This window comes from Balaenoptera acutorostrata, chromosome 6 (assembly GCF_949987535.1).
Source record: "Balaenoptera acutorostrata chromosome 6, mBalAcu1.1, whole genome shotgun sequence".
NCBI classification, from domain to species: Eukaryota; Metazoa; Chordata; class Mammalia; order Artiodactyla; family Balaenopteridae; genus Balaenoptera; species Balaenoptera acutorostrata.
In genome coordinates, this window is record NC_080069.1 from 2366910 (window position 1) to 2377742 (window position 10833).

General features: G+C 49.4%; 1 long non-coding RNA gene across 1 annotated transcript in view; it reads right to left on the bottom strand.

Annotated features, from left to right (window-relative positions):
• Positions 1-5995, bottom strand: part of LOC130708414 (uncharacterized) — a 44244-nt gene extending 38249 nt beyond the window's left edge. The window contains exons 1-2 of the long non-coding RNA XR_009008607.1: positions 5622-5995; positions 5260-5370 (exon numbers count right to left, since the gene is read on the bottom strand). This is a non-coding gene — a long non-coding RNA (uncharacterized LOC130708414). The remainder of the gene's footprint in view (positions 1-5259; positions 5371-5621) is intronic.
• Positions 5996-10833: the final 4838 nt, after the last annotated feature.

A 10833-nucleotide genomic window follows, 5' to 3' on the forward strand; every position in this document is an offset into this window, starting at 1 on the left:
GCCACCAGCGCTGACAAGGTCCAGGCAACGGGGGGTGGCGGGCTTGGCGGCGCGGGAGAAGGTGGCCTCCAGAGGTGGGGGACCACTGGGGACAGCTGCACACGGAGGGCCTGGGGTCGGAACAGCCGCCCAGCGATCCCTGCTGTGAAGCCGGCACCGACGCCCCACACGCCACTTACGGGAAGTACATCCGAGACAACGCCTAACGGGCCCAGGCAGACTCGAAGCACAGAAACCTAGCTTCCCTCTAAAACGTAAAGCCTTCCCGACGAGAAGCGACAGGGCAGTCGTGACCACTGTGCCAGCTTACAAACCGACCGCTCGTTACGGACGACCGCAGGGGTGCAGGTGGGCTGAGCCTCACTGGATCTGCGGGGCGGCGGTGTCGTCTCCCTGTTGCCTCCGTGGGAAGGTCTGGAAACGGAGCAACGCTCGCCGACTCGGTGAGGTACTCTGAGCGGTCACGAGGGACCCGCTTCTCCTTTACCCGGGCTCCACCAGGACGGGGGCGAGTCACACTCACGTCACCCTGCCTTTTACTCACACGCTTTCATCTCCACTTATGTGGCGTGGAGGCACAGGGGTTCTCGAAGATTAAAATAACATTTAAAAATTTTAAGCTGAGGTTCTTTACCTCGGGGAGTTACTGGCTGTCCACCCGTGGGTCCGACGGCGCTGATGCGCTCAGGACTCGGCTCGGACACAGCCGTCAGGGGAGGTGCTGAGCGGAGTCATAATTTGCGACGTGAAGCGGAAGACACTGGACAAAGCTAGCCGTGCGTATGCGTGCGTGTGCGCGTGCGTGCGTGTGCGTAAGAAAGACGCCGCGGGGCGGGGCGGGGCGGGGCAGAGAGAGAGGTGGTGCTTTGGTCTGGAGTTTCAAAAGGGGCTCGGCTTTAAGATGATGCTAAGACCTTGGAGGAGGAGAGCGTAGAGTAGGTGTTACCTTCTAAAGGATGCAGGTATCGGTACGAGGTCATTTCCCCATCAAGAAACAAAGCAATGAAAGTATTTCGTACACAGGACAGGGGGCGGCGGCGGAGCCTGGACAGGCAGGTGGGGGGAGAGCCGTACAGGAGGCGTGGGTGGTGGGGGGGTGCGCATCCCCGGCGCTCAGAGTCTGCGGGCTGGGGACAGAGAACGCGGGGTGAGGGCGGAGGGCCTGGGGCCTGTGTCTCCACTGCCCTGGCCGCCTGCCCTACAGGGACGCGGGGAGGGCAGGCCTGGACTGATGGAGGGCGGCGGCCGACCACCCACCTGAGCCCCCTCAGCTCTCTCTCCGAGTGGGGAAGTCACAGCCCCTCGGGACGGGGAGAAACGCAGCGGGGGAGGAAGGGTTGGTGAGAGCAGCCCGGCCGGGGTGGAGGTGGTCAGCGGTGAAGGCACGGGACCAAGGCCAACACCGAGAGCAAGGTGACAAGACGTCTCCAAGGGGGTGGGCTGGGGGCAGGAGCACAGAAAGCACACGCCTCACCCCAGGGTCAGCGGTGGAGAGGACGAGGGAGACCAGCCCCGAAGAGTTCAAATCCTGAACTGACCGAGGAATTGCCCAGAAGAGGCTTTTAGGCCAGAAGGGGGTCTGTTACCCTCAAGGGCCAAGTTTGGGTTTTCACCACCTCGCCATCAAACTCGGTGCAGTTCCAGAGGAATAAAGGCCCGTTTTGCACATCAGCGGTGTCACCATACATTTGAAACCCACTGTACACGCTGGAAATCCCTGCCCCCGGCCCCACGTCCCCCGAAGAGTCCAATCACAAAGGCCGCCTCGTGTGCTGAGGATTCGCCTACACTTTGGGGTGGGATTAGCAGGACCTGGACCAGACATACTCTGAACTTCTAGAAATCTGCTGCTATCAGAGCGCTCCTTGGCGTTTCCTGACCCTAATTCGGGGAAGGATTCGGGAGCGAGAAACACGTGGTCTCTCACACAGGTCACAGGCCACGAACACTGCTAGCCTTGCCATTCTCATCATCACAGTTCCCACCATGCTGGCCTAATCTAAGGTAATAAATACAGTAAGTCCCCTACATACGAACCTTCAAGTTGCGAACTTTCAAAGATGCAAATAGGCATCTGGTTCCAGCAAGGAACCAGACCCTGTGCGATCAACGTCAGGCGTAAGTGACGCTGCAGCTCGCCCTCCGTCTCCTATTGCTGACGATCCTTCAGCTCTGCCACCTCCCACTCCAGTCAGTAACTCTTCTTGCCTGTTCCCTCGATGCCAGCTCCCGTGTGCCAGCTGTTGTACTGGACTACTGTACTTTTCAAGGGACTGTACTATAAGATTAAAAAGGGTTTCTCTATTTTTTGTGTTTGTTTTTTATGTATTATTTGTGTGAAAAGTATTATAAACCTATGATAGTACAGTACTATATAGCCGATTGTGTTAGTTGGGTACCTAGGCTAACTTTGCTGGACTTATGAACAAATTGGACTTACGAACGTGCTCTCAGAATGGAACTCGTTCGTATGTAGGGGACTTACTGTGTACGTGGTGTGGGGTCTGCTTTTTCTTTGTTTCTCCCCCCTTTCACCTGCTGTTATCTTGGAAGCAGAAAATGACCATGTAAGAACGAGCTACCCTGTCCTCCCAACGTGGCACCCACTGTGCTCAGGGCCCCTCAGGACCCCCTCCCCGTCCACCCAGAGCAACCAGCTTGAGCACCACAATTCCCTTCGCTCGTCCCCTGAGTGGTTTCTCTCCTGGAATGTGGGTGAGAGGCCCGGACTGTGCTTCTCCAAGTGCCCTGAGGCTGAACGTCTTCAGTTTGCTTTCTTTGGACTCTCTTCACTCACCCCCCTCCCCTCGCGCGGCTCCAGGCTGGCGTGACTGTCGCGATTCATGCGGAACTGAAATGAAAGCATTACCAACCCTGCAGGTAAAACGAGGCTATCTCCCATCTCCACTGTAAGTTGGGTGCAGCTCAAGTATTCAGCAGAGACTAAATCAAATCTCTTAAAATGCTCATGCATACATTAGAGCTACTTATATTACCTTCGTAATGCCGGATATTTCCATAGAAAATAGAATCTTAAAATGGAAAGTTCTAAGCGAAAATAAGCAAGTGGGACTACCTCAAACTAAAAGCTTCTGCACAGCGAAGGAAACCAACAAAATGAAAAGGAAATCTACTGAATGGGAGTAAATATTTGCAAACCATATATCTGGTAAGGGGTTACTCTCCAAAGGAGCTCATACAACTCAATAGCAAAAACAAACAATCCAGTTAGAACATGGGCAGAAGACCTGAATAGACATTTTTCCAAAGAAGACATACAGATGGCCAACAGGCACATGAAAAGATGTCCCACATCACTAATCATCAGGGAAATGCACATCTAAATCACAGTGAGATATCACCTCACACCTGTCAGAATGGCCATCATCAAAAAGAATACAAATATCAAATGCTGAAGAGGGTATGGAGAAAAGGGAACCTTCCTGCACTGTTGGTGGGAATGTAAACTGATACAGCCACTATGGAGAACAGTATGGAGGTTCCTTAAAAAACTAAAAATAGAACTACCATCTGACCCAGAAATTCCACTCCTGGGTACTTGTCCGAAAAAAAGGAAAACACTAATTATAAAAGATATATGCACCTCTAGGTTCATAGCAGCACTATTTATAAGAGCCAAGACTTGGGAGCTCCCTAAGTGTCCATCAATAAATAAATGGATAAGGAAGATGTGGTGTATACACACAATGGAATATTACTCAGCCATGAGAAAGAAGGAAATCCTGCCATTTGCAGCAACATGGATGGACTTGGAGGGCATTACGCTCAGTGAAATGAGTCAGAGAGAGACAAATACCGGTTGCCAACAGTGGGGTCAGAAGGTACAAACTCCCAGTTATAAAATGACTTAAGCCCTGGGATGCAGTGTACAGCATGCTGACTATAGTTAGCAATACAGTACCGCAGAGTTGAACGTTGCAGAGAGAGTAGATCTTAAAAGTTCTCGTCACAGGAAAAAAATTCTGTAACTGTATGGGAAAGGATGTTACCTCGACAATGTGGCGATCATTCCACAATATATACGTATATCGTATCATTATACACCTGACACTAATTTGGTGTTATATGCCAATTACATCTCAATAAAACGTTTAAATAAAAATATTAAAGCTAAAAAAAAGTTGGACGTTCACTTAGTCTAAGCTTAGCTGTGGGCCCCTCAACAGCGCCTCTACTGCTGGCCACGACCTCTCATCTGAATACCTCCAGTGACAGGTAGGTGTGACACGCCCCACCCCACCCCTGCCCCAGACTCTTCTAGCTCAGGCAGAACTGTTGGGGAACCACTGACGGAAACCGCCGGCCCCAGCCAGGCCCGGGAGTAACTGCTTGCGTGAGTTCTCTTTCAACAGGAGGTCCTGGTAAGGAATGCGGAACTAACAAGCCACCACCGACCGGAAGAATTCGGGAAGGGTCAAAAGGAGAGAGGAGACTCCAGTCCATATGTCCCGCCAACCTCCCAGAATCCTCCTCGCTGGAATCCATCGTGGCTGAGATGCGTGTGCCACCAGGAGGGGCCCTGAGTCGGACCAAATATGAGCCAAGCAAGGTGATTGGCCAGAGACAACCCGGAAACTAACCCCATCACCATAAAACCAGAGACAGAGCCACATGGCAGAGCAGTGCCCCTGGGTTCCCTTACCCTGCTGCTCTGTGCCCGGGCGCCCCTTCCCAATAACGTCTCCTGCTTTGTCAGCACGTGTGTCTCCTCAGACAGTTCATATCTGAGTGTTAGACAAAAGCCCACTCTCAGGCCCTGGAAGGGGTCCCCCTTCCTGCAACAGAACGGTTTCTTCCTTTTGCTGAGGACGCGCTATAATTTGCTGGATTGGGCCTCAGTTTCAGCCCCTGACACCCTGTGGGCGAGATCTCCCCTTCTCCCATGTGCACACTCGTTGGGTGACTGGTGACCCCTCTCGTATCCCTCCCTCCAAGGCCCCTCTTCCTGTCCCGGCGCTGAGCCCACTCACCTTCCCGGAGCCCCTGGGCGCACCTACGACCGGCCGGGCCCTCACGGACCGTGGTGCTCAGGGCTTGGCTGGGGGCTCAGCTGTGGCCGCTCAGTGCGGAGCGGGACCGGACCGCTTTGTTCTAAACACTGTGGTCCATTCACGCGGCCTAGAGTTTAATTAGCTTTCCTGGCAACCACATTAAACAATGGCTTGTTTCTTAGCAGTGACTATGCATTTGAGCGGTTGGGTTTTTAAAACCCGAAAACAGAGCCCGCCATTTACTTACTGATAGACTTTGTCCTGTCCTATGGGCTGGTTCATTCAGACTTTCAGAGACCTTTTGTGATTCTGATTTTTCCCTTGAATGTATTAGCATTCCACTCTAGTTCTGTGTCACCTGCAGATAAAATAAGCCACCGATTAAAAAAAAAAATCTTGTGTAACACAAAAACGCAAGAGTCCTGCGGTATGCCAATAACAACCTTCTTTTAGATTAAAAAGGATTGGTTAATTAGCAACCCTATGATCCTTCGACCATTTATAAACCTACCCAATTACCCTCTCCCTCAACCCCTGGGAGCAGGACATTAGCCAGTCTTTATGGCCGTCATCATCTGAGGCCCTTTTCTATTTGGGGCAATTACCCACCTTATGAGTCTTTCGGGAGCCAAGACCACCTCCAGAATGAAAGGCAGAAAATGCCAGCGGCTGGCTTTCTCAGCATCCTTTGCAGCTCGGGTACAGCCATGGGATCCGGGCCCCAGCGGTTGGAAGCATCGTGCTGAGCTTTGACCCAGGAGCTCGAGAGGGTGGGGACAGCTTCATGCCCTTGGGGACACCAGGGTTGTGGTGTCGGCAGTGGGAAAGGTGATGCCCAGGCTGGTGTTGACAAGCTCTTGTGTCCTCACAGGACCAGCCCCATGATTTCTGGATATGGTTCTGACGTGTGACGTCCAAACCCGGCTGTCTAGCTCTTCCCGAGGGTCGGTAAGCGGCTCTATATCCTTGAATAAAATCCCTTTTCTGCTTAAACTAACTAGAATCTGTCTCTGTTGTTTTGACCTAAAAGCAGCCAGTGAGACCTGCCTCTTCCCTCATCCTCACGGCCCCGGAGTGAGTCCTTCCTGGACTGTGGGCGACATCACCAACCTCACTTACACGTTTGCCAGTCGGACAGTCCTGTCGGAAAAGGAGGTGAAAACAGCCTGACACCGTGTGTTTTTCGGGACCTGGGCTGGCTCTTCATAGTCACTGATGCCCTTTGCAAGAGCTTGGAAACCATCTTTGCAGACGTTCTTCAAGATGCTGGCCAAGAGTCAACATCAAGCCCACTCATCTGAACTTCACAGAACCTGCCCTCTTTCTCTTTTTGAAAATTACAGGGGGGATTGGAGAAGATGGCGGAAGAGTAAGACGCGGAGATCACATTCCTTCCCACAGATACAGTAGAAATACATCTACACGTGGAACGGCTCCTACAGAACACCCACTGAACGCTGGCAGAAAACGTCCGACCTCCAAAAAGGCAAGAAACTCCCCCCGTACTTGGGTAGGGCAAAAGAAAAAAGAAATAACAGAGACAAAAGAATAGGGACGGCACCTGCACCAGTGGGAGGGAGCCGTGAAGGAGGAAAGGTTTCCACGCACTAGGAGCCCCTTCGCGGGCGGAGACTGCGGGGGGCGGAGGGGGGAAGCTTCAGAGCCACGGAGGAGAGCGCAGCCACAGAGGTGCGGAGGGCAAAGCGGAGAGGTTCCCGCACAGAGGCTCGGCGCCGAGCAGCACTCACCAGCCCGAGAGGCTTGTCTGCTTAGCTGCCGGGGCGGGCGGGGCTGGGAGCTGAGGCTCCGGCTTCGGTTGGATCAGGGAGAGGACTGGGGCTGGCGGCGTGAACACAGCCTGAAGGGGTTAGCGCACCACAGCTAGCCGGGAGGGAGTCCGGGAAAAGGTCTGCAGCTGCCGAAGAGGCAAGAGACTTTTTCTTGCCTCTTTGTTTCGCTGCGCGCAAGGAGAGGGGATTCAGAGCGCCGCCTAAACGAACTCCAGAGAAGGGCGCGAGCCACGGCGATCAACGCGGACCCCAGAGACGGGCGTGAGACGCTGGGGCTGCTGCTGCCGCCTCCAAAAAGCCTGTGTGTGAGCACAGGTCACTCTCCACACCTCCCCTCCCGGGAGCCTGTGCAGCCCGCCACTGCCAGGGTCCCGGGATCCGGGGACAACATCCCCGGGAGAACGCACTGCGCGCCTCGAGCTGGTGCAACGTCACGCCGGCCTCGGCCGCCGCAGGCTCGCCCCGCCTCCTCCGTACCGCTCCCTCCCCGCGGCCTGGGTGAGCCAGAGCCCCCGAAGCAGCTGCTCCTTTAACCCCGTCCTGTCTGGGCGGGGAACAGACGCCCTCAGGCGACCTACACGCAGAGGCGGGTCCAAATCCAAAGCTGAACCCCGGGAGCTGTGCGAACAGGGAAGAGAAGGGGAAATCTCTCCCAGCAGCCTCAGAAGCAGCGGATTAAAGCTCCACAAACAACTTGATGTGCCTGCATCTGCTGAACACCTGAATAGACAACGAATCAGCCCAAATTCAGGAGGGGGACTCTGGGAGCAGGAGATATTAATGTTTCCCCTTTTCCTTTTTTTTGTGAGTGTATATGTATATGCTTCTGGGTGAGATTTTGTCTGTATAGCTTTGCCTTACAATAGCTTTATTTTACTTCACTATATTATAGCCTCTTTCTTTCTTTCTTTCTATTTTTTCTCCCTTTTACTCTGAGCCATGTGGACGAAAGGCTCTTGGTGCTCCAGCCAGGCATCAGGGCCGTGCCTCTGAGGTGGGAGAGCCAACTTCAGGACACTGGTCCACAAGAGACCTCCCAGCTCCACGTAATACCAAACGGCAAAAATCTCCCAGAGATCTCCATCTCAACATCAAGACCCAGCTTCACTCAACGACCAGCAAGCTACAGTGCTGGACACCCTATGCCAAACAACTAGCTAGACAGGAACACAACCCCATCCATTAGCAGAGAGGCTGCCTAAAATCAAAATAAGGCCACAGACACCCCAAAATACACCACCAGACGTGGACGTGCCCACCAGAAAGACAAGATCTAGCCTCATCCACCAGAACTCAGGCACTAGTTCCCTCCACCAGGAAGCCTACACAACACACTGAACCAACCTTAGCCGCTGGGGACAGATACCCAAAACAACGGGAACTACGAACCTGCAGCCTGTGAAAAGGAGACCCCAAACACAGTAAGATAGGCAAAATGAGACGACAGAAAAACACACAGCAGATGAAGGAGCAGGCTCAAAACACACTGGACTTAACAAATGAAGAGGAAATAGGTAGTCTACCTGAAAAAGAATTCAGAATAATGATAGTAAGGATGATCCAAAATCTTGGAAATAGAATAGACAAAATGCAAGAAACATTTAACAAGGATGTAGAAGAACTAAAGAGGAACCAAGCAATGATGAAAAACACAATAAATGAAATTAAAAATACTCTAGATGGGATCAATAGTAGAATAACTGAGGCAGAAGAAAGGATAAGTGACCTGGAAGATAAAATGGTGGAAATAACTACTACAGAGCAGGATAAAGAAAAAAGAATGAAAAGAACTGAGGACAGTCTCAGGGACCTCTGGGACAACATTAAACGTGCCAACATTCGAATTATAGGGGTACCAGAAGAAGAAGAGAAAAAGAAAGGGACTGAGAAAATTTTTGAAGAGATTATAGTGGAAAACTTCCCTAATATGGGAAAGGAAATAGTTAATCAAGTCCTGGAAGCACAGAGAGTCCCATACAGGATAAACCCAAGGAGGAACACGCCAAGACACATATTAATCAAACTGTCAAAAATTAAATATAAGGAAAACATATTAAAGGCAGCAAGGGAAAAAAAACAAATAACACACAAGGGAATCCCCATAAGGTTAACATCTGATCTCTCAGCAGAAACTCTGCAAGCCAGAAGGGAGTGGCAGGATATACTTAAAGTGATGAAGGAGAAAAACCTACAACCAAGATTACTCTACCCAGCAAGGATCTCATTCAGATTCGATGGAGAAATTAAAACCTTTACAGACAAGCAAAAGCTGAGAGAGTTCAGCACCACCAAACCAGCTTTACAACAAATGCTAAAGGAAATTCTCTAGGCAAGAAACACAAGAGAAGGAAAACACCTACAATAACAAACCCAATACATTTAAGAAAATGGGAATAGGAACATACATATCGATAATTACCTTGAATGTAAATGGATTAAATGCTCCCACCAAAAGACACAGGCTGGCTGAATGGATACAAAAACAAGACCCATACATATGCTGTCTACAAGAGACCCACTTCAGACCTAGGGACACATACAGACTGAAAGTGAGGGGATGGAAAAAGATATTCCATGCAAATGGAAATCAAAAGAAAGCTGGAGTAGCAATTCTCATATCAGACAAAATAGACTTTAAAATAAAGACTATTACAAGAGACAAAGAAGGACACTATATAATGATCAAGGGATCGATCCAAGAGGAAGGTATAACAATTGTAAATATTTATGCACCCAACATAGGAGCACCTCAATACATAAGGCAAATACTAACAGCCATAAAAGGGGAAATTGACAGCAACACAATCATAGTAGGGGACTTTAACACCCCACTTTCACCAGTGGACAGATCATCCAAAATGAAAATAAATAAGGAAACACAAGCTTTAAATGATACATTAAACAATATGGACTTAATTGATATTTATAGGACATTCCACCCAAAAACAACAGAATACACATTTTTCTCAAGTGCTCATGGAACATTCTCCAGGATAGATCATATCTTGGGTCACAAATCAAGCCTTGGTAAATTTAAGAAAATTGAAATCGTATCAAGTATCTTTTCCGACCACAACGCTATGAGACTAGATATCAATTACAGGAAAAGATCTGTAAAAAATACAAACACATGGAGGCTACACAATACATTACTTAATAACGAAGTGATTACTGAAGAAATCAAAGGGGAAATCAAAAAATACCTAGAAACAAATGACAATGGAGACACGACGACCCAAAACCTATGGGACACAGCAAAAGCAGTGCTAAGAGGGAAGTTTATAGCAATACAAGCCTACCTCAAGAAACAGGCAACATCTCGAATAAACAACCTAACCTTGCACCTAAAGCAATTAGAGAAAGAAGAACAAAAAAACCCCAAAGCCAGCAGAAGGAAAGAAATTATAAAGATCAGGTCAGAAATAAATGAAAAAGAAATGAAGGAAACAATAGCAAAAATCAATGAAGCTAAAAGCTGGTTCTTTGAGAAGATAAACAAAATTGATAAACCATTAGCCAGACTCATCAAGAGAAAAAGGGAGAAGACTCAGATCAATAGAATTAGAAATGAAAAAGGAGAAGTAACCACTGACACTGCAGAAATACAAAAGATCATGAGAGATTACTACAAGCAACTCTATGCCAATAAAATGGACAACCTGGAAGAAATGGACAGATTCTTAGAAATGCACAAACTGCCGAGACTGAACCAGGAAGAAATAGAAAATATGAACAGACCAATCACAAGCACTGAAATTGAAACTGTGATTAAAAACCTTCCAACAAACAAAAGCCCAGGACCAGATGGCTTCACAGGCGAATTCTATCAAACATTTAGAGAAGAGCTAACACCTATCCTTCTCAAACTCTTCCAAAATATTGCAGAGGGAGGAACACTCCCAAACTCATTCTACGAGGCCACCATCACCCTGATATCAAAACCAGACAAAGATGTCACAAAGAAAGAAAACTACAGGCCAATATCACTGATGAACATAGATGCAAAAATCCTCAACAAAATACTAGCAAAC